The following is a 25,408-nucleotide window of genomic DNA, read 5'->3' on the forward strand; positions in this document are numbered from 1 at the left end:
ATAAAAGCCAACACATTCACAACAGCCTTAATCTCTCGTTGACAGGAGAAAAATAACTGAAAAATGTGGTGTTGAATATAGTTTGAAGCCCAGAGGTAATGCAGTTTAATATTCCTCAATAAAGACAGAGGCTGCCCAGGTTTGTCCCCTGCTAAGCAAAACAGCGAACACCTTCCGCCGACAGCTCCGAGCTGCTGAGAACATTAATAACAGCCCTCAGTCTAACCGCGTCTCTTCAAACGGGATCATGAGTCAATAACACTTGAGGTCAAAATTAAAATCAAAAACTGAGTCACAAGTTTAAAAAGATTCCAAAATAGGGGAGAATAATAATACCGGATGAATAATTTATCAATTTCAAATGAGAACACACCGATTCAAGGATGAACACGCCGTCCTGTCAGTGTTCGCCCTATAAATAGGCACTCTGCTGCGCTGTAGCAGCTGAGCCCGTTCAAACAATATGGATATACGCACGGTCCCGGGAGATGGCGAGGGAGAGAGAGAGTGTGAGGTGTCACCGGATCACAACAGTAGAAACAGTGGTTACCATGTAGCCATCGCCGCGGTGCCCAGCAGTAAACATCTGTGCCATTACGGGTGTGAGCTCCAAAGGATGAGGCCTGGAAAGAATCCGAGCAGGCAATTAGACAACCTCAGGCCAGCTGCTCTCCATCCCTGCAGCAGCGGGGCCTTCTTCTCTTGGAGCTAATTACATAACAAAGACAGTCTTTAATCAGGTCTTGCCTGTCCCCTCCCCTTACACCCCCCCAACAGCTTCCTCCCTCCTCCTCCTCCTCCCCCCCTGCTCATCCTCTCGCAGACTGTCGCTTCATGCGATCTTTAAGATGAGCAGGAAAAGAAAAGGGAAAATACAATTTTTTTTTTTTTCATCATGTTCGTGGCCGACTGGCTAGTTGGCAATGGTTAGCCTGATGACCTCTCTCTGTTCATGGAGAACCCTGAACGTTATTCAATTCAAAAGCAGAAAGAAAAGAAAGAGACACATGAAATCAATTGTGCGAGCTGCTTCAGCACATCTGAGAGCCGTTTCTTATTTTGTGCTTCCCCACAGAAAAGGTTGCAATGTTTGGTGAGCTTATGGTTTGTGCAGCCCTTGAATTATTTTACGACAAAATATACTTTTTATTCTAAACTTATCTTGAACAGTGATGTTGTGTTTGGGATCCAGGGAAATAAAACATTGTGTTATCATCTCAACATGTTTCTAGTCTGCTAATAAACATGATCTTCAACTGACTTTGAATCTCTTTTTTTTTAATCCCTGGAGTTTTTATAGGCTTCAATGGGGTCTAATTGACCCAAAACTAATGTTTGGGAAACTACTTTGAAAACTAAGTTTCACCAATTACTTCACAAATGGAAGAAGCTGAACTACAGTGTAGCTCCCCCGAGGGAGAAAATCCAGTGAGGCCCGCTAATGCTTCTTGGAAAAAGTAGATCAAACTCCCTTGGAAAACAATGATCAAATTGCTGATGTACATGTGAGACAAACTGACTATAAAATACATGCCTGACTCAAATGAGTCCAATACAAAAAATGCTGACTCGTTTAAATGTTAAATATAAACAAATGAAAATAAATAAATAACATGAAATCAAATAAAATACCACTTTAGGAAGATACAAGGGCTTTTAATTAGAGTCAATTAGCAACATAAGAAATGTCAAAAAGGTCAAATATGAATGTTGAATTACCAGCATGCTAGTGCAAAATGCACCTGACCTTACCAAACCAAGTAATATCACTTTGAAGGATATAAAACTGGAAATCTCTGTTATTGATTTAAAGAAAACATAGGGAGATATAGACTGTATCTGTTCATGCATATACCCTGTGTGCATTTGGTTGTTTGTCGGTTGGTTTGTCAGCAGAATAACACAAAAATGACTACAGGGTTTCCACAAAACTTGATGGATGGAGGATGGGTTTCAGTCCAGAAGAAAATCCAGATAAAGATCTCACGTTCTTTAACACTTCAAGTAATTTCTCACAGAAAACTACAAAAAAATAAAATCAAACATATTTAGCTGGCTGGTATCTGTGAGTGAGTACATTCTAATGCAGATCCTACTAATTAGGTATGGCTTGTCTGGATTTAAGAGGACTGCTAGGCCTGACGGAGGTATGCGCGCCACCGAGTACCATTCTAGTTATTAGATATCTCCTTATTAGGCTTGATCTCACTGCTTTCTGCCCCTGTTTAGTATGCAGTCACCTTCCGTCAGCTACAGCCTGCTTGTGTCAAAGGAAAACAATTTCACCTCTGTTAATACGCTGCATCTTTTATTTGAATAAGGTCAGAAGAAAATAAAAGACAATATTCAAAATACATTTTTGCAATCACATTAATTACTTGGGCCTCAAACAATGAGTAAGTAAAGGCCAAGTTCAGGCTTGGAAATGTTTTCATCCGATGTGATATGAGTGAATTGTCTGGCTAATCAGGTGGCTTGCGGCAGAAATAGGTGGATTTACTAATGCTGTGTGGAGTCTCAGTCATCCCACTCACTGGCAAAGGTCATTTGTTTTTCCACCCACACACATAAATACAGTGGTTGAGTGAAACTACAGTACATGTACAATTACTAAAGTACAAATTGGAGTTATGTGCACTTCACTAAATATCACTTGTGCTTTTTAGTACATTTTGTCCCATTGCTTTATTTACTAGTTCAGAATATAAATTTATTTCACTTCCAGCAGCCATGTATCTTCAAAATTTGGTCTGAATATGATTTTTTCTCATAAACTGAAGAATTAAATGTTCTTAAACTAAATATACTACTTCAAAACCCCCTTGGAAAAAGCATTGTCACAAGCTGCTTTCTTGACTTATAAGAGATAAGGACAGCTTATATAATGCACTGCTGTAGATTAAACAACTAGATAAAGATAAAGTATTTAAAATGAGCTGTGCCTCAGATATCTGCAGCGGTAAGATGCAGCACACAATGCAGCAGTAAGATGAAGTAAAAAACATCATATGCAGTCATATCAAATGACTTCTGACACTTTAAGTCAGCATTGCTGGGGATAAATCATATTTTCAATTGAGTAAATTTGCAATGTAGAATCTGTAATGGTGTATTTAGTCCTTCCACCTCTTGATAAATGGAAGAAAATCTTGCAAAATACGCCTCACTAGTTCAGTTTCTGTAGAAACGGCAAATAGAATTGGAGGGACAGTCGTTGACTGGTGAGTGTTGGCTAATAAAGTGTAATAGCCTCTCATCCATTCATCCACTCATTCTTCCTCCCACTAGACGCTTATCAAGTTCAGGGTTTTGGTGACAAAGGGGCCACTTCAAAATGTTAATGCTGTGCTCTTAGCCTACCAAAAGAACAGAAAGTTGTTCTGAGATGTGACATAACTGAAAGCATCCGAGAACTCTGTCTGTTACCTCACAAGCTGTCCTCGACATCAAGCACCCTATGTGATGATTACCCAACGTATAGATTGGAGAAATAAGCACGAACTTCATTGTTGTTCATGGGCAGTGATCAAAAGTACATTCCTGCAGGTGCAGTAGTTGAGCACAATTGTACTAGTGATTATGCTACTTGTACTCCACAACAACAACAATCCTTTCCTCAAAAAGGAGTACAGGTACTAAGACTCTGGTAAAAGTAGAAGTACACTACACAGTACACTTCTTTACTCAAGTAAATGTAAGAAAGTGCAGCCTCTGAAATGTACTCAAGGTATAAAAGTTAAAAAAAATATCCCTTTGAAGAACATTTCTACCAGCCATGAACCTCACATCATATTTATATAATTCAAAACATATTCAAACTTAAACGTAGGAGTTTAAAAATGCACCAGAACAATAGTTGATTGTTGAGTCTCATTCCCAGGATGTCAAATACTGACATGCTGGCACAGTACAAAACAGCACACAGTGTAAAACAAAGCAAGGTATAAAAAAGAGAAAATAAGGAAATCTGATCAAATGGCTGCAGGGTCTCTGCAGATATGAGACAACATGCCCTTTCTCCCCATTCGTGTCTCCCTCTCTGGTGGTTTTAATAGGTTGAAATCAGTCTCGTGATGTTGGGAAGGTGGCGTGCAATATAAATATATTCTATTCTAAAAATATTCTATAATTCCCCTTAAATATAACATGCCTGTTTTGAAAATGTAAGGAGTAGAACGTGCATGTGTTTGGAGGGGGTAAGAGTAGAAATTTGCCAGAAAAATAAAATACTCAAGTGAAGTACAGACATCTGGAAAATCTACTTGAGTACAGTAAAGAAGCATTGTTATGTTTCAGTTACTTGTGTTCCTACAGAGGGAGCGGGTCATCGTCCGTAGAGTCCGTCATGTTGCAGCCGTTTTTCTACAGAAGCCTCGATTGGACAAACCGAATACTGCTTCTGCACTTCTAAACTTTACTCTGAAAGATTCCAAATATCGTAAATGATGGCACAACTCCCCCGTAATCCCAAAGTTAAGTCCCGGAGAAGACCATTCCAACCCAAAGTACATCCATATTGTGCACATACATTGTTTAACATCCTGATCTCCCCCAAATGGCGTCAGTGGACCATCTGTGTCCGAGATTATTAGACAGATTCCTTCTTGGTTGTCTCTCCTTTTGTCACAACAGAAGCTGTTCTCCTTTTGTGCCGGCGAGGCGCAGCCATTCTAAGTTGGGGATGAAACATCCATCACAGTTAATGTTCTTAAGGAAACTCTGGGTTATCCTAATTATCGCAAACACAGACTAGCACAATTTACTCGTTTAATCAAATCGTGTGCTTTGTTTAATTAGCTGGATATGTGCACAGAGAGGGAGAGGACAGGGAGAGTTTTTTTGGAGGAGAGAGCGAGAGACTGAGAGATCCAGGGAGAGGGGGAGTGAGAGAGAGACGGCTATGCATGTACAAACACTCTTTGCCTGAGGACAGAGGGAATTAAAAAGAAAATTACCAAGCCATTGTAGAATTTGCACTCAAAGCACAAAAATTAGAGACGTTTCACGAAAACTCCTGCAAAGACCAATTCAAGGTGCATCTAAATCTGCTCAGCAACCAGGAAAGTAAACCGAACACAAAATGGTTGACGCCATGGCGCAGTTACTGGGCTGCATGCTCGTTTTCGCAGTGTGTTCCTTTGTTTGATACGCTCAAAAGTTTTTACCAAACGCCACAGAACTGATTTTTACATTCATCTGTGCCTGTTTATGTTCTCTCATGACAATATTTCTCGCCATCTGAAAAATGCCCCTGTCATTGAACAAACTGTTTATAATTGTAATGAAGTCATGCAAATATCGCTGTCAGAGGTTAATTGCCTCTCAACTATTTCATATGTAATCCACCTTGACTTTCCACTCGTATTTGCTCTGTTTGACGAATTAAGCTGGGGAGACGGAGAAATCACGGGCTCTTCTGAAGTCAGATACGGTTTTCTGAAAAAAGGTCCACATTCACATTAGTCCACCATTACGCCCTTTCATAATTATGCCGTCCTCTAAGAATCCAATATTTAACTCCCCGACCTTTGCAAATACAACGAGTCTTCATTCAGAAAGATTAAAACAAAGGAAAAAATCAAGACTGTTGTACACAACCTTTCAGTGTAACCTAAACTAATGCTGCAATGTTAACACAATAAATATGTATGTTTATATGACGTGATTGAGATTGCTTAACAAAGGATGGTTCAATTGAATGTCAGCTCATTCTCATAAAAGTTGTTATTTTTAGAATTAATTCAGAGCACTTACTTTTTTTCATTTCATTTTTCAAGAAACTAAGTGGCTACTTGAATTAAAAGGAATTTAACATGCTTTCACATATGACATTACTTAATCACATCATATTCATCATATTCTTCAAATACAGTCAAAGGGATTTTTTTACACTGCACTTATAATAAAAACATAATAAACTGTCCCATACGCTACATTATTAGATAATGTAAGTGATGGACTTGCATTTATATAGCACTTTTCCAGTACTCGAAGCACTTTACAGTCCTTGCCACATTTACCCATTCACACACACAGTCATACACTGATGGTGGAGGCTGCCATGCAAGGTGCCAACTGCACAGCAGGGGCAATTTGGGGTTCAGTATCTTGCTCAAGGACACTTTGACACGCAGCTCAACTCAGCCCGGGGGAGCTGGGATTCGAACCAGTGACCTTCCGATCACTAGACGACCTGCTCTATCTGCTGAGCTACATAAATAATAAATATTTAATAATGCAGTCAGACATCTTATCCAACCATCATTGATTGTTATCAACCTTTACAGAATGGCTAAGGTATAACACTGGCTCTAAAATAATGAAGTGACAAAAATCCAACCTGCAGTATATTTCAACAAAAAACAAGAAAATGAACAAAGGGAAGAGATCAAAGCTTTGAGGGCAAGCACCTAAAGTGCGTCCTTTACTCAAGTGGAAGATTGTGTTCTTTTCTGCGGGACACGAGGGCACACATGATCCACTCCTCATCCTGCACTGCAGTTCCTTCGGTCCAGCTGTCTGAATCCGACCGGCTACAGTGTCAAATGAGACCAATTACGTCTCCCACCAATCAATCATTCCCAGCAACTGAACCAACATCAACCTCATTGATTGAGAACAAGGGTCCCGGTCGACGTAAGGTGATCAACCCCTCACAACTTCTCTCAGCCACATTGATTTTTTGGCACTGCACTCTGGGCAGATAAATAGATATTGTTAGATAAAGTACAGCAGATAACACCTACTTTTAACTGCAGCATCAGACAGTTTCGACCCAACTTCCCAAAAAAGTTACTGCAGAGAGGAACGGAGTCGGGCCACAGAAACTCTGAAGAGGTGAGACAAAAAAACAGGATTCAAAATATGTTCTCTGCTTCCACCGTGATGTTGCACACTGAGGCAGGGCAGCCATGCTGCATTTTGGTGCCATATAATGCTCATTGACAGGATCCTAATTTTATTCTTCGTGTCTACAGTCTTTAATTTACAAAAAGACAGTATTATTTTACTTTGTCCATCACTGCACTGCCCCTTCACTCTCTGTCTGAACACTTTTTTAGTGCCTGTCTCTTCATGGCCCTCATTCCGAAAATTTCCAGTCAGCTCTGACAAGCCTGAGCCAGGACCGATCAACATGTCTCTGCATCAGCTCTGCCGGTGTTCTTCTGGAGGGCAGTGACTGTATGATTCTGACATCACATCCTTATGGAAGTCCTGATCGCTTGTTTAAAAACACAGTTTATAAACATGTGCTTTGTGGATTGAGTGTTTAAAACTCTCACAGTATTGTTTACGGCACCTCAACGTGCACCTTCAAAAAAGATATGGAAGTCAAATTTTCTACTTTAAGCAGAGCAGCACTTTACGGTCAGATTTTAGACACTAATTTGATGCTTTTAAAAAAAAAATAATTCAAACATATGGGTATGCATGTATATCTATATATACACACACACACATATATAAATATATATATATATAATCAAATTATGTATGTATTTCTGTCACTGTTAGTGATGCGATGTAACTAAATACATCTGCTCAAGTATTGCACTTAAGTACAACTTTAAAGTTTTTAAAGAGGTTAAAAAGGAAAACTATACTTTTTACTCCACTTAATGTATTAGATAAGTTTAGTTACTAGTTACTCTGCTGATAGCTACAGCAGTGCATGTTTTAAGTAATTTATCTTCTCAACTTTAAAATAAAAAACACCATTTCTGATAATCTGACAAATTCTGACTATCGGATCTGATAATAGATGCGTAAACAGTCAACCCATGGTATACAGTATATGCATGGAATTCTATCTGTCCGTCCGTCCGTCCATCCGTCCATCTAGAATTTACTTTTGATATTAATTACATTAATTTCCAGAAAACTACTATTGGAAAATGTTCCTTGGAGGCTTCTTTTGTAATGTTGCAGTGTGAGTTGTTGGAAGGAGGTCAGTGTGGACAGAGTAGATACAAAGTGCAGAACCACAACAAGACCAGAGTTTGCGTTTTGATCCTGCGATACAGAATGTTTGTTGGAGGCAAACGGAAGGTGAAGGTGAAAGACTGAGATTTCAGTATCTGCTAACGGCCAGGGTAGCAATCGTCAAAGACATACATGTAAACACAGCAATTAAGGCTTGTGTAAAATTGAGAGGTGTTCAATAAAGAATAGGAGGAAACAAAAAAGACCAAGTAAAAGTTTCATCTTAGAGCCAGGGTAAGAGAAGAAAAGGTGGGTGAGGACATGTGGGAGAAACGTGTATGAAAAAATGTTCTCTCATTTCCTAAGCCTAATAACTTCCAGAGACACATGAACAGTACTGTTTTGTCATTTTCACCAAGCTCCGCTCTGTGTTTTTTTTTGTTTTTTTAGTTTGCTTTGTTTTGATGTTGAAGATTGATTCAATTTCTGATTGATAAACAGATTACAGATAGCGTAGGCTCACATGCTTCTCCCTAAGCTGCTTACTTAGTGAATTCCACAAGTCATCAGTTACCATGATAACAGGCCCGGTAGCTAATACTGAAAGGGTTAACAGAAGAAATTATTACGCACACACAAACACAATAAGTAGGCTACCGTGTGGAGACTATTAAATATAATGCATGTGTATTAGAATTTCATACAGCCAATAACATTTCATTGCGTTGTGTAATGGCAGTATGAATCATTTCTCCTGCGCCCCGCACGGCACATGATTGTATTAAGTGTGTCTATTGTTACCTTCATAAACTTTCCAGCCACTACTTTAACAAATGTCTCGCTCCATTGCTCTTTCACTTCTTTCAAAGGTAATATTTAATAATGCACTCTGAGAATTGTCAACCTTGTCATTCAAAAAACAATCGCAGTGACTTTCTGCTACCAGGGTTTTTTTTTTTCCTCTTGCTTTGAGTCTGTACGGACTTAGGAAACAAATCTCTTGCCCTTGTTGCAGCTCAAGGACACACAATGCAGTGTGACCAGTATTATCAAATTGTTACAAAGACAAACCTTGGGAGCCTCAGGCTACAACTGCCTGGGAAAGTGTTTTGAATTTTTTATGAAGCGTACCCAATGCAGGCTTGCAGGACTCTGTGTCGCAATCACAGGAAGGTGCAGAGTAATTAAGTAGTTTTACTTTAGTATGGTTTAGTTTAGTCTAGTAGCTGGGTATGGACAATTGTACTCCAGTTGTTTAATAGGAAGGAATTGGATTGGGTTTCCACATTACATACATTACGTATAATTGATGGAGACTCAACTGTGTTGTTTTCCTTCCAGGTCAAATATGAAGGCCAAAACAGACATCTGATTTTAGATTTATTTCCCAGAACCATGTTGTGTATGAGCACTCCAAGGAATCTCAATACAAGTTTTGGTGGTTATTAAAGTGTAGCTTTTATCTGTTTTTGTAGATGGATACAGAATGTGTGTTCCAAGTTATGTCAGTTTAATAAAAACTTGTGAGACAGTTCTTTCCAAGTTGTGACTTGAAAAAGGTTCATGAGGTTACGTTTTTATCAAAGGTTTAGTTGTTGGACCCAACAGAGGACCACCAAGGCAGGGGAAAGGTATAAAGGTACTTACTGAAATACTGCAGTAGGTTTGTGATGGAGGAGGGCTGAGGCTCAGGTAGAGTGTAGAGGGGGAGACTAACAGTGGCACAGGTGAAGGCCTTGGGTCAGTCAAACACAAAAGGCTCTAGTGTTTGAGCAGGCAGGTGGCAGAGGTGCTGGAGGCTGGTTCGCGGTGTGGCATGGAGCTGGATCCAGAGGTTTGTTTATTGGAGAGGTTGAAGAAAAGAAAAGAAAAAAACACATGAAACAAGAGAAGCTCAAGCAAAAATGAACCAAACTGGTTGACCATGCACCACATCTAGTTGACAAAATAATCTGGCAGCGGGCAGAGCATGGGCTCTTAAACTGGCGCTGATTGAACCAACGTGCTGCAGGTGTGTGGAAGGCATGAGCTCCTGCCACATGGAAGCTCACGCCTAGCCTCTCCAGAGCACCTCTGAAAGAACATACAGGCATAAAAACCACAAAAAGGCCACAACAAAACCCATCCATATCCATAACACACAAGTTGAAAAATAAAGCAGTGAAGTTGAGCAAAAGCTCATTTACAGTGTTCGCTGTGCTGTATTGTGTCATTCTGTTTAAAAACAAACAGTAAAATGGACTTTGTTTTGTTCACTTATAAACCTGCAGTACAGAATTGTTTTTCTTCCTCTTCTGTTTACAATTTGTGTAATCACTCTTAGTGACTCTCTAAATGATATATATCACTGTTCCCAAAACAAACTGACCCTTACACGTACCAGTGACAGGCATGAACTGAAGCTTTGTCATATGCTCGCAGTTTGGTTACGTGGAGGCACTTAAACTTTGTGGTTAGGTTCAGGAAAACACTGTGGTTATGGTTAAAATAACTACGTTACTTGTATAACTTCAATCACAAACCTGCCTGTGTCACAAACGTAACTTGCTTACATGGCATAACTTAATTACGTTTGTAAGTTAAAATAACATACCGCTGACTTTCACTGTCACACGGGACATGAAAAGCAGGTCTCCAGGTTTAAAAGTCCTGTGACTGTTTCACCTGACTGTCCAACACTCTCTGGCCCTGAACTCTCACAAACCAATTTTTGCTGGCTGAAGTAAAACACATCACTGCCACATACTGCGAAACAGAGATCAATCTGGCAGTGATAGGCTTAATCAACATCGCATGAACTCATCTGGCGATGGCTTGAACGTAACAGACACTCATTTGTATGTAAAGTCTTGCAGTGCAGATTTAGAGTCAGATTTTTTCAAGATGAAATCAAGCTACAATTCTTTTGGGGGGGAACACATTATAAAAAAAAAAAAAATTAATATATTATCACAGTATTTGTTATTCAAAACAAAGGAAGGATTTAGCGTGGATTATCACTTAAATCCTCAGACGACTCTAAGCCCTGCTAGTTAGCAAGCCATTAAACATCTTTAAGACAATTTAAGGCAGCATTTGGAGGCCATATGGCTGAAAGTGAAAATGTATGTTTCATGTTGAAACAGGCTGTGGGATCAGTGGGTTGGGGCAAAACACGAGGAGGGACCAGAGTGTAACACAGTGGGACATCAGTTGAGGAGGGAAGAGTAGATTTATGTCATGGGAACACTGTGATAGTTTTATTCATTGAAATGTTCTATGAACACACACACACACACACGACTTGAAGTAATCACCGGAGTCAGACACCTCGATTTTTAAGGAATTATTGGTGAATTGTGTGTGCCACGGTGCCGAAAATTTGAAAAATAAAATGAAAAGCCTTATTTCCTGACATATTATCTTTTGATGTCACTCTGAAAAGGTGAGGCATATTGCTTGCATTTCTTATGAATCTGTTCCAGTGTTTAAAAAAGGAGAGGAGACACTGCTGCAGTCAGATCCGAGTCTAGTTAGGGAGCTTCAGAGGTGGTAGACTGAAGCATCTCTGTAAGTACGCAAGATGCCCGGTATCACATCACACGGATGTGAACAATAACATAAACATCTGTTAGATATTTCCATGCCGCAAACACAACGGCAGAACCTTTATGACCTTCTGTACCAAAATATTCTGGATATTCAGGTATTCTGGGACTGATCATAAAAATAACAGCTGTCATGTTTTTCTTTACAACCTGCATCCAGTGGTCCAGATGACAATGAGATGAACAGGTTTTTCTCTCTGACTGTGTAATGGCCACATTATAATAGATAAACCAGATGATACAGTCGCACAAAATTGTGCGTAATAGCAGGAAGGAAAGTGATGGACTAACAACCATCCGATAAATGTGCAGCATTAATCCTCTGTTTAAGCCAAAGTGAACGGTGTTAAAATAATTGTGCCAAGCTTACTTTTCTGATAGATTACGCCTCCTTATTCTGCAAAGTCACAGTGGCAATGAGAAACAAAGCATTTGACATATGTGAGGATTTTGCCCAGTCTAGAGAGATAGTGTCTCTATAATCTACTCACTCTATAATAACTACGGGACTGTATGGAGAAAATGTCACACCTGGTATATATTTGAATTGAGGGGCCTTCAGTGAGGTTTATACATTCTATCACACCGATAATGAGGCGCTTTATCCTTAAATCTCAGGGACACAGTCCTCCCTTTCAAAAAAATTAATTTGCTTTTATCAGCAATTGCCCAATGACAAAAACCTCCAGTGGTCGTATTCTAACTATTGGGTGGATGATTCCTCACACAGAGGACGGATGTTCACCTCCTGTTTCCTACAGACAGTAAACTTTAATTATTAATCGTTACACAATTGTTCCCCCAAAATAAATGTAGTAGTTATAATGTCATAACAGGGTAGGTAATCATATGAATGAATGAATTAAGTTATTCCAGCCCTGACCACAATTTTTCTCTAACCTTAACCAACTTGTTTGTGTGGCTGAACCTAATTAAAGCTCAGTCATACTGGTTTCAGATCATAGAGCATGACAGTAATTGAGTTAGTGTTGATTTTGTAAAGCACTGAAAAAAAGATGGGTAACACTTAATACAATAACAATCATTGATACATGGTAAATGTTAAGCAATTAAATGCTTATAAACATTTATGAAGCAATTGTTTATTGTAAAGGATATTTACGCCCTGTGTGGTCGATCTATAAACATATATTTGGCTGGCCATTATTAAGTTGCAACTGTTTGTTATAAATCATTAGAGTTACTTCATAAATGTTCCACACATGATCTCATTGTTCGTAAACACTGAAACAGCTGTCAACAAAAGTTAAATGAACTACAGATGTATAACTTAGTGATGATGGTTATTATAAAGCGCAACAAAAGATGTTGTTATGCCAGGAGGGGGTGCTTAATTAAGAGTAAGTAGCTATTTTGGCATTATGCTCCTATAAATAGAAATATAGACAGACAGTGGACACTTTAGAAAAACAAACAAACCAAAAAAAGGAATCTAAATGAATACAGCTCAATATTCAATTTCAAAATTTGTAATGCTTGTGGCGGCTAGTGTAGCCTCAAACTGCTTGCATCAAGCAGAGAAGGGAAAACAAGAGGAAACCTCAAACCCCAGATTAAAATGAATATATTCAAAAAATGCCTTTCAAATTTGTAGTCTTCAGCATCCGCTGAATGCAGTGACATCAGTCGAAACAGTTTCTCAGACTTTGCACAGCTCCCTCTGTTGTCACAAAAGGCTTCAGCTGAGGTCAAATAGTCTTTGGTTTAGTCTCCAGTTAGGAGCTGCTTCATAGCAGCTATAATACAAGCTGTTAAAAATCTCTAAATGCTAAAGAAAGATGTCTTACTTCAATTTGTTTTACATCACATTTGGCATAGGAAACAATTCCCACAATTGCTTGCCATCGTTTCGCAAGTGCAGTCAAATTCTATTCACACCACAAATGTCTTAAAGTCCTGAAGAATCTTACCCTAAATCTTTACTTGACTTTGTCCATCAGGATCAAGAAAAGCAGTAGGAAAAACACATTGGATGTAATCTTTTGCCTTTTTATCCACAGTGTTGTTTTTATTACCATCACTGTTTCCTCATGTTTAGTGTAATGAAGCCCCTCCATGAAACACATTCTGATAACTAACTCACTAGCACTGGCCACCTTCTTGTTTTTGTTGGCATCTCTCTTCAGGACAGAATTAATTGACTGGCTAGCGAGGGGTGTTTCATGTTGGAATACGAGAACCAATTAAATCTGAGCAAACACGGCACAATAAATTTCAGATTTCCCAGACTTAGTGGAAACAACATGCATGTGCCATGTAGTCACTGTTAGCCAGAGAGTTAAACGAATTAAACTGAATGAATTTGAATAGCTGTCTCGGGGATAACAGTCACAATACCCCGCGAAAGCCTCTCGTGGTGGTGCTGGTGGCGCTGGTGGGGAGGGTGTGTCAGTCCGAAAGCTGCAAACAGGCCGAACTGGAAAGAATTTGGTAATTAGATAGTGCGGGGAGCAGCCGAGAAGTGATATGTTTATTTGACTCAGTCTGCCTGCATGGAAGGGCTGTTGTAAAGGCAATCACTTAAAAGTAAAATCAGGATTTGTTCGATTTCCATGTTAGAATTTTAAGTGTTGGTTGGGAGGGACTGAAGCGGTGTAGCTCACTGATTCCCTGCTGATGGTACTTAAATATAGTCCTGACACACATAAAGATTTCCTTCTTTCTATGCCCAGAAGACGGCGAGTTGAATTGGGGACACGTTCTTCGCCAAGTGGGTGAGCATCATCGATGTGAAAATGCACGGCGGCTGCTCAGAAGGCTATAATGTCCCTTTTTGTGGATAAAGAATTAAATAAATCAGGGGCTGAAGATAAATGAATTTGGGTGATAGGAACAATTCATCTTCACTGCTTCACTGCACTTATTTACTAAATCTTTGCTTTTACAAAGGCCTGCAACACTGGCTTTAACAAACAAGGACATGTCAGTGTGGCTTCTGTGCCAGCCGCGGTCATCAGTCATCTCAGCTGGATTTAAATACTCCAGAGAGACCCATACATCTGAAACGGCTCAGGGCAGAGGCTCACAGTGCCTTACAACCAGTTCTATTTAGGCACAGACGACAGGGATGACTGTGTTTCCACTCGCACGACATTTAAACCTTTCTGTCCAGAAAGCTGGAAAACATTACATCCGAAATTACAGTGAGCCGCACATTATAATATGTCTGAACTGTTTCATAACAGGACTGCTCTTTTAACACTCTCTTCACACAGTCGTCTAATTTGTCCTGACGTATGGGTAGTGAGTAATTTGACTCATTTAATGAAATGATCAGAGACAGGCACTGCAACTGGAACTGGAAACTCTCTTTGGCACTGGATGTAGAAACGCATCGGGATGAAACAAATGTTGACCGATACCGATTCTTAAATACTTAAATACTGTTTATAGAGAGTACTGGATGGGGCAAACTTCAAATAGTGATTATTTACAAGTAACAAGCTTTTCTGCTTGTGCAGTTAAAATGAGCAGCAAAGTATCATCAACTTGATTGTTTCGTCACACTTAACGTTCAAGGCTGCATACACCATGAAAATGATTTAAGGGCCAGTAAGCTGATTCAAGAGTAAGGTGTCAGCCAAAATTGAATATAATATGAATAATCATAAATATTAATGATGAATATTTAGGTTATAATTGTTAAGTACCTATAGCACTGTATAATTATAGTTATGAGCACTCACATGTGTAATTATTTATAACAATATTCATAACTCATTATAATGCCGATGTCTATCATACATTAAAAAACAAATTAAAAAGCGTTGTAGTGTGCCTTGAGTTATAAGCAATCATTACATAGCATCTGATGATGCACAGTGGTGATAGGTTTCAAGTACCGATACTTCAGTTGCTTGTCACGCACTATTTTTTGCAAGGATCATAATGTGTTAAAAATGTCTTGGTTGTGCATTTAAACACATCTCTGACGTATTGTATAATGATGTTATTATCAGTTACTGTATGTGGCCATTGGGTGCTTAAAGTAATGATATCTCTGTGTTACTAGGACAATGTAATACATTACAAGCTAGTTATAAATCACTGTAAGTGGTCATGGTTAGTAAAAAGAATATGTTTAAATGTATTGAACATGGTAATATGTATTTTTTAAACACTTATTAGCATACAAGAAACAGATGACTGACTTTACAATCTGTTACAGTAATGTTTATAATGGATTACAGACATTAGGAACATAATACTATGATTATACAACACTTGACGATGTTTTTTATAACATTAGAATGAGCCTTTTAGATGTCTTCCTCTTCTTGCAGTCTGCCAAGTTGCACTGCTGTGTTTCTACAGTTGCCCAGGAAGGGCAACTGTTGGGAGGGGTGTTCAGTTTGTTGCCATTAGCAACAACACTGCTAGACGCCAATAAATTCGACACACTGGACCTTTAAATAGATCCCTATTACCGTGTCATATCTGGCACTTGGGCTCTCTCAGTTGGAACAAAAGAAAAACTGCACACTTGCTGACACACTTCCTCACTCTCTGACTCTTGCATTGAAGTTAGAACAACAAGCAATCAAATGAAAAACACCTGGGTTTGAATATTTTTGGAAACTTTTGGGATTAATAATTTACACAACTCAATACAATATATAATGACAATGTAGGCACTTTTAGACATTTTAAGGCAGAAATGTTGCAGAATAAATATCTAAATATCAGTAAGGGAACATGTACTTCTCAATGATAAAATCTGTAATAAAATATCGGTATTTACTTTTGAAACTCTGCCTTATCAGGACTGCGCGGTTGTGGTTTTATGTGACTAGATCATGACTGGTGCACAATATGTGACATGCTCTTTTGCATGGAGAGCAAAACACAAATCTGTCACGTGATTTCCATAAAACTGCTCTAGCTCTGACAGAAGATGTTGTTTTCATGTCGGACCCAGTTGGCCACACTGGAAGCCTATAAATATTCATGGCTCTGAGAGTCTGTTACTGTAACAGGGGGGTACACTGCCTCAGTCGTCATCACAGCGGGGTCAGCTCACTGACGAGCGCCCTTGATGACACGAGTGCGTGTCCACTGCACAACTTGAAAGAACTACCACATGCGAGGGCGTGTTAGCCTTATCAAAGATCTATTGATCACTTTGTGTGAACATTTTTCAGCCAAGAATGGCAGCTTGCCAGCGCTTCACCTTTTCCTGCTGACAACACAACTTTAGCGGCACCACCTCTTCATAAATGGATGAAAATCTGTCTTCTCCTTTTTTCTATTTTTTTTCCTTTTACAGTCGACCAGGTTCCCTACACTCTGGATCATAAATCCACTCTGGCTTTTTTTTCTGCACCCATTTGTTCGGAGGCCTCCCTGAAGCGGCGCTGGCAGGGGCCCCAGTCCTGGGGTTCGATCGGCCTCAGCAGACAGATGGCACTCGGGCTGTAATGGCAAAGTTCTTAGCAGGGCCTTTAGCTTTCATCAACAAGGCCTTGACAGATGAGGACACTCATCACTGCAGGTGAGGGGCTGTTAGTCTAAGATCATGCCATTTATCTTATCCGGTAAATGCCTGCATATTTTAGAATGATGACTTGTGTATTCATACCTGGAAATTTCAGGTTTCCTGGCAACTGCAAATAATCTTGTGAGATCACACTGCCTTCCAGGATACATTTAAATCACCTACCTATTTATGTAGTCATTTTAGCAAAAGTTAAAGTTTTCACTAAAAAGCATTCTATGCACTCAATGGAAATACTCAACTTGGCAATGCTAGTTTCTTCAAATATGTCGAAACTTAAACATTTTTATGTTGCAACCTTACATTTCTTTAGGTTCAGTTAGGTTAGGTTAGGTTTAGGCACAAAAAAAACACTTGGTTGGGGTTAGGAAAATGTCATGTTCAGCAGATTTATTTCCTGAACCTTAAAACTTTCAAAATATTACCTGGTTCTGTCACCTCAAACACGGTCACAACATCTAATTTAAAATATTCAGTGATTTCAGTGCTTACATATGTTGTAGCCTTGTGGGCCTCAAATTAAATCTATCTATCTATATGTGTATGTATGTATGTATGTATGTATGTATGTATGTATGTATGTGTTTGTTTCAATGTGTCTTTCTCGATATGCAATGACCGCTAAAACATCAGCAAAACAAAGCCCCACAATCATCAGAAAAAGTAAAGACAACAAAAACAATAATAATAATAATAATACTACCACTACCACTACTACTACCACTACCACTATTACTACTACTACTACTACTACTACCACTACTACTACTACTACTAATAATAATAATAATAATAATAATAATAATAATAATAATAATAATAATAATAATAATAATAACATACAACAACAACAATAACAACAACACTCATTTATACCACCCATCAAACAAATAATCATCTCAAACTAACTATCATATCTGGTCAACATGAATTAATATTTCATACCCAGTATCTCTATACCAAACCAGATCTTTTGGATTTTGCTACATTCAGAGACAATTCCCCAATATATCTAAATCGTCCCATCAATGTGTTTCTAACAGAAATCGGTATGAGGGACCGGATCAACGCATAAATTGAGAACATGAAAAAATCTGATTTAAACTAAATGTGCTGCATAAGACTTCTGAGACAAGGATTTGACAATACTTCCTGTTCAACATTTTTCTTATCTCTAGATGTTGAAAGGATGACACATCATTATGTATTTGTGGCTTTTCTTGCTCAGTGGAGTCCACTCTCATTTAGACAACACATACTTATGTGAAGGCCATCATTAATCCTCCTGGATGTCTGCAGGAGGACTGAGGCCAACAACGTCAGGTCGAAAGGTTACATTGGTTGTTGGTATCTGTGGAGGGAGTGGGAGATTTTGTCAGATTTTAAACAAATCACAGCATGTGGTCACGTTCCAACAAGGCTTTAGTCTTCTGACCTGCATACAAATCTAAATTACCATTCAGCCCAGCCTTTATCTGTCAGACACGCTGGGGTTTTAGATACAGCGTCCATGCTCTGTGATATAACATCAAGGTGGATTTGCAGCCAAGTATTTCACCACAGGATACACCACTCGGATGAAAAATAGATTCAAAGAATGAAACCAGAGGCCTCACAAATCCAAAACCATGAGCTCATTTAGAAAACAGAGAGGCTGCAAAATCAGTGAGACTTTGGAGTTGTCACTCCAGGACTACAACGTAATTAACCAAGGATTACAAAGCAAGTCAAGAGTTGATCATGGCGGGTTATGGGCTAATTTCATTCATCGACTGATGAATATCTGTCAAGATTGGGAAAGAAAACAACATGCCTCCCTTGATGATTCTGAAACTTTTGGCAGAAGTTGAAAGTCTGAGTGAAAACTGCGGACTCCTCTTAATCACTGTGTGGTTTGCTTAGGGATGCCAATGTTTACAGAGAGGAGTCTGATGAGAAAAAAACCTTTGATTGCACGATGAGCATCCACATAACTCGCTCTGTGAATGTTTCGGTGCTTCATACACTATAACTCCAACTTTATATCATCAAATGAAGGTCCAAAAATAAACTCTGAATCGTGAGGGATTCCTCTGTAACCGTCCTGATTAGTGGTTGACAAACCCAAGAGCTTAAACCAAACAGCACCTTTTGTGATAGGAAAATCACACTGAGCTGAGATGGCAAGTTGTTTATCTTCACTTTCCTTTCGGTGCCATGACATCGGTGGAGACACTCACAGATTAAGTCTTTGTCCAAGGAGGCTTAATTTTTTACATTTTTGGGGGGGGTTGGGGATTCAAAATCAGTTTTCCAATTTTCTTTGAAATCACTAAAAACTTCCATGTGAGGTGTAACATTCATACTTTAAGTGATTAAAAAGTACAAAGACTGTAAAAAGCCTGTTCACAAAGTTGCAAGGGAGGTATAAAAACAGATAAATGCACAGTCAAAGGAAACAGCACGGAAAGGTGGCTGCACATCTTTAGAAGTTGCTGCACCTCAGGGAGTATGAAAAGAAGGGCGGGCTGCACAGTGGAGCTTCTGCAGCGCTGCTGAATCAAGAAAAACTAAACAATTTGTGTTTATTGGAGACGGAAGTTTATTGTGACCTGTATGCAACAGGACAATTACAATAATAGGCAATAAAGAAAGAGGAAATAGTGTAATTAGTTGAATTAGTTGGACCTCCCAAATTGTTTTCTTTTTCACTTTGCTTGAAACAGAAACTAGCAATCATGCCCACTTACAGTTTACCGCTTTTCGGATTTTATTGTGGTATTTTCTTGTACTGTTACTAATGATTCCATCAAATCCCATTGTGCTTTGTTTGGCGAATGAGTTCTGTAGATTAAACTCTAAACAAATGGAGGGAGAAGAGAGAGAAGCACGTCTTAATAACTCGATGACACTAATGGGTTTCACCGGTCCACCTCACTTCTACAGCACTTATTCTTATTTCTCTGTCGCTCGCTTTATTGTGTGCGTTACATAGCACACGTGTGCAAATAAAAAAGTTGAATGTAGAGCCCATAAAAAAAAGCAGAGTCGTGAGGGAAGCGGACCTCAGGGTTAAAACACCTCACGTACTGGCGAGAACTAGCCAGCAAATCTATTTCCCGAGTGAACCGCTAGCAGCAAGAAAAAGAAACAGGGACATAAATGAATTTAAATGAAATGAAACTGTTTTAACTCGAAGGTGAATTTGATCACATTAATAAAATTAGGAACCGAGCCTGACATATGCATTAATGACAGAAGGTGCACATTTCATGGCAAAGTGGAGTCAGCCATCATTGCCCATTTTACGACAGTTGTCGTAAATAAATAAATACTGTGTATTAAATTCTGCATTTATTACAGATCTGATGCAGACCACATGCTTCAACCGAGTTCTAGTTTGCAATCTCATTTATTTAGCTATATTTAGAATCAAATACTAAAATATTATTTTCCTCTTTTTATAACAGAGTAACCTTAATGTTAAGAGCACACCGTACAATGTGTAGATACGATGTCACTCAACCACAAGCTGCACACTGGAGGAATCAACTAGAAAACAGCTGACACCTGTATTCAGTGTTTCTGTGAAATAAAAGCCTGTATGGCTTTTCCTAAAATAAGATGCAATCAACTCGCAAGTTATCTGGGTATAAGACAGACATATGCAGATATTTTCGTATGCTTTTTATTATCATTGTTATTATTCTCATCTTGAGCACCAGGAGAGGAAGATGTGTATAGAAGGATGGATATCAGTAGATTCTACCCCTCTGAAAAGTTTCTAATGGACCAAAGATCAGCTCTCTGTGGAAGCTGCTGCATCACAAAGCACATACATACAGAATCCTAAATTTGTTTTCAGGGTCAGATGATGTCTCTTATTGTTTTAGGACACACTGAAATGTCTCTCTGTAATGCACATCAAGTCAAGACACAAACTAAAAAGAGATCAAAGATAGAGCTTTGAAAATGTTGTGTAGTTTTGCATTTAGATAATAAACTAAATCAATATATCGTTTTCGTTAAAGTCTCTTTTTGGTCGCACAGCCATCATTAAAGCCATGACAATTGAGAAACAGATGACTTGTAGCTTCCTGATAAGACAGAGACAAAGACTCAGACAAGACAGAGGTAATAATCTTTGGTCTTGATCACCTACAAAGCGAATCACAACTGTTTATTGGTCCACTGGCAACTGATATAAAGTCTGCAGGCAGAAATCTCGATTCACAACTGAACTTCAAACCACAACAACCTGGTGTGAGTTACAGAGGCACCTAAAACTAGATGACTTGAAAAGTATGGAAGATTAAAGAAAGACCATTTGACCAATAAATGCACATGTTCTGTTATCGATCACTGAATGATGAAATATCGCGTCTCTCATGTGAAATTCTTTCAGCTGCTTTCGTGGTGAGGTGTCCCTTGTAAAAGAGAGGGGGAATATTCCTGGTAAAAATAAATAAATAAATAAAAAGTTAACTCGCCTCAGTCTTTTCTGGATTTAAAAAGGCATCTTTATTTCTTCATGCCTTGACTATTGCAATGCACTTTTTTACATGCCTGAGTCAATCCTCGGTTCATCCTTCAGTTTGTGCAGAATGCCTTCCCTCGCATGGCTGTTCCTCGGTCAAAGCTGGTAACTGAGAGCGACCGGGCTCATGCCATAGTCTCTGGAGTTCCCTGCCCGAGGAGACGAGGCTCGCAAACACATCACCTGTTTACAAATCCTTGCTTGAAACATATTTTTAAAGGAAAACCTTTCTGTAGCTTCTATGCTGCTGTGCAAAAAAAAAAATATTTCCATGGTACTACATGTTCTTTTTTTTTTTATTGTAATACCACCGTGTTAAAATTAGTGCTACATAAATGTATTAAGATTTTTCATTAACTGCTCTTTGCACCTGCAGTTGCTTCTTTATGAGTACTATGATTAACTAGCTTAACTTGAACTGCAGTGTTTGACGTGAATGGAAGCAAACGCACAGAATGACTGTTGCATTGACAAGCGTGGTGCTGCTTCTGTGTACGAGCTGCTGGCATACGATTAAAATCCTTAACAGAGCCATCAGTACCATTCACACTGTGCTGTTTGTGTTTGAGTGTGTTGCGCGTGTGTTAAAATGGTCAAAGACAGGATAAAAAAAGAAAAGACATTACATTAATGCTAAACAATTAATGTGACCAAACAATTATGAAAATGTCTTAAACTGAGTGAAAAGGTTTGTGAAATTATTCTTAATTTTCAACTTAGACAGCTGCAGTCCTCAGTGGAGACACTTCCATAACTGTAACAAGATGTTCTTTGATGCATGAGCGGTCCTATTCTCCAAATGGAATATAAAGTGGCTCAAATGCCTGAACAAGCCATTTGCTGTTAGCCAAAGCGGACACTCCCACCAATACCTGCACATTTACGGGTCACCTCCTGATTAACTTCCATCGTCATTAATGATCCCTTCATCTGAAATATCATTCCAGGACTTTGACAGTGTGCACACCGATTTTCAACACGTTATTAGGGGGACTGTCAAAATCAGAAACGGGCGACTTTCACGGTTCCACTAAAGCAAATGGAACCGCAGGTCCTGAAGAACTTGTGAGGCCCAAATGACGGGGTGAGTGAAGGAGGGACTGCAGGAGAGAGTCATTATTTTTTAAGCCGCTGGATCCGAGCCCAGATATTTTGAATTGGTGCCTAACAGGAGATTAGGATGAAACCCATCAAGGTCTTGTCATTTCACACAACTTTTTATGAGGCTCTGCACTGTATGATGAGTGATGCTCAACTTTCACTGTGGCCTGACTGCATGTCAGCCTGGACTATATTGTGTCTCACCATGACAAGCACCTGCCACCATACAGATGTTACTGGCAACAGTAAGGTTTCAGTGTCAGCTCTAACTTGGGTTTAGCAGATTACCAAATTTGACAACTACAAATTCCAAATGCCCCGACCCGCTTTCTCCTCATCTCACATCACTTAGTGCTTTTAGAAAGTCTTCCTCAGTTTAAAAAGTTTGCCGTCAGGCGCATACATCCCCCCATATGTTTGGGACTGTTTGCTGGGATTGCCTCCGGGCTCTTTAGAGAAATGTGTCCAGAACTCTCCCTTACAGTCTGGAAAAGAGGGGTCAAATCTGTTAACGATTGGCCCACTTCGCTGGATGAGGTGTGGAACTGGCCCCATTGCCCCCACACTCCCCTGTTTTTCAATGCGTCGTCCATCTGGCTGAACAGCTCAAAGACTTTCTAACGGGAATGTGGCTTACACGTCTGTGAGAAACAGAATGAGTCATTGTTCAGGTCTGCGATTCGCAAACACTCAACTGGAAATGATTTATTCTCGACAAATCACAGAAACTGGTAAAGATATTGTTATGTTAATGTGATTCGCATACACACTGTGGAAGTCTGAAACACTAATAGACATGCACATGAAAGATGTTAAGTTAATTATGTTAAGTTACAGGATTTGATTTGAACTCAAACAGGTTTGTCTAAACCGAACCAAGTCGCTTTTAGACATCTGCATGACGAAGGTATAGGTATTTTATACATACATACATACATATACATATATACATATATATATATACACATATATATATATATATACATACATATACATATATATACATACATATACATATATACATATATATATATATACATACATATACATATATACATATATACATATGTAAAGAAATATATATATATATATATATATATATATATATATATATATATATATATATATATATATATATATATATATATATATATATTTCTTTACAGTATAATAACCTCACTGCAACCTAAGGATTTCTCTTTCATGTTTGTCTCCACAATTTGAATTACATTATTTACAACTCTGGAAAATATGTCACACCCAACACAATTAAAAAGTGATGCCATGTGAGCGGATTAAAGATGTAAGTGACACATTTCTTTCACTGTAAGAAGTACCTTCTTCAACTACAACAGCAACAGTGATACTGCTGTGTGAACAGTGGAGTTATGCAAATTCCCAGTGTGGTAAGTCACTATAGAATACATGAAATGCTGTAAACAATACCCAGAATGCATTGTGCACAAAGAAAAAATATATATGGCTTTTTATTGGCCATTTTTCATCAAGGAACTCTGGAAAGTGCAGCAAAGTCATCCTGCAATATGAGTATGTTTACTCACTTTTTACTTTATATAAATATACTTTATTTTCGTCAAGTGACATTTTGAACAGAGAACTTTTGCTTTCATAGAAAAGATATTTTTTTTTAATCAAAGTATTTCTGCTTCTATTAAGGTGCAATGCATAGGATTTTGGAGGATCCAATGGCAGAAATGTAGCATTCAATACATATTTATGTTTTCATCAGTGTATGATCACCTGAAACTGAGGATCTTGTGTTTTTGTGTCCGAGCCTCTTAAATCTAGGGGGGTTGCAACCACACAGCTCACACGCTTAAATCCTACATGCTGGACTTTCAAATAAAGGATCTACTCTACTACTAATAAGTCTTTCAACACTGCAAAAGTTACGCCGAATAATTCACAGGGAATTTAAGAGCAAAACAAAGAACCCTGAGACAACAGAAGTCTGCCAAATCTGTGATCCATGTGAAGTGAAAACTCCAGGCATACTGAAGCTGCACAAACAGTCCTCCCTTTGACGAGGAAAACACAGCTTTGAGTTTGATATGAATTATAATCCCTACCGCACTCCGTCCCTATTTTCAAGACCGATACACCAATATTCACACACATGGATGGATCCAACACTGAACAAATGAGACACAACAAAAACATGATGATTATGTTGTTCCCCCCCTCTCCCCTCCCCCATCACATTGAATTACATCTTTCATGCCTCCACTTCAGCTCCCCAATGTCTCCCGTTCAAGCTCCTCTCCATCAAAGTCTTAGATCCATTGCTCTTCTCATGTGTGATGGACAATGTTTACCATGGCCATGATAAACTATTTCCTCATAAACGATTTTGTCACGGCCTTCTGCTGGCTGTCATGTGGGATTCCGCCCGCAGACTAAAACAACCATAATTCACTGGGTGTATTTACCTCCTCAGAGGACAGAAGCTTGACAGATGATAAATGGCCACTGCTGACAATCATCAACACATACCGCCCTGTGTTTGCCTTGAGTATAAGTGGCGCCAGGACATGGAAATAGGACTTTGACGTATCGCATATGGTGAGAGAGAGACATGGAGAGAAGGAAAGAAAGAGGGAGCAAGAAAAGAGGGGAAGCCGAGGAGCTACAGTTCCGGTGACACGTCTGATATGTATATTGAGCATGTTTGCTTCTCTGTTTCCACTTGTGTTTACTGTGTAATATTTCCCCACTGTGAACGGATTGATGCTGTACATGCAGACC

At 38.9% G+C, this 25,408-nt stretch overlaps 1 long non-coding RNA gene across 6 annotated transcripts in view; it reads right to left on the reverse strand.

Moving 5' to 3' along the window:
* The window catches only part of LOC119028107, a 172,173-nt gene that overhangs the window by 129,720 nt on the left and 17,045 nt on the right, over positions 1 to 25,408 (reverse strand). For 4 of the 6 annotated variants that reach the window (XR_005077603.1, XR_005077602.1, XR_005077601.1 and 1 more), the window contains exon 2: positions 9,571 to 9,745. This is a non-coding gene — a long non-coding RNA (uncharacterized LOC119028107). Of the gene's footprint in view, positions 1 to 550; positions 624 to 6,181; positions 6,830 to 9,570; positions 9,746 to 25,408 lie in introns of those variants that run through there. The other 2 variants (XR_005077599.1, XR_005077598.1) reach the window with 2 other exon arrangements.

This window comes from Acanthopagrus latus, chromosome 11 (genome assembly GCF_904848185.1).
Source record: "Acanthopagrus latus isolate v.2019 chromosome 11, fAcaLat1.1, whole genome shotgun sequence".
In the NCBI taxonomy this organism is placed as follows: Eukaryota; Metazoa; Chordata; class Actinopteri; order Spariformes; family Sparidae; genus Acanthopagrus; species Acanthopagrus latus.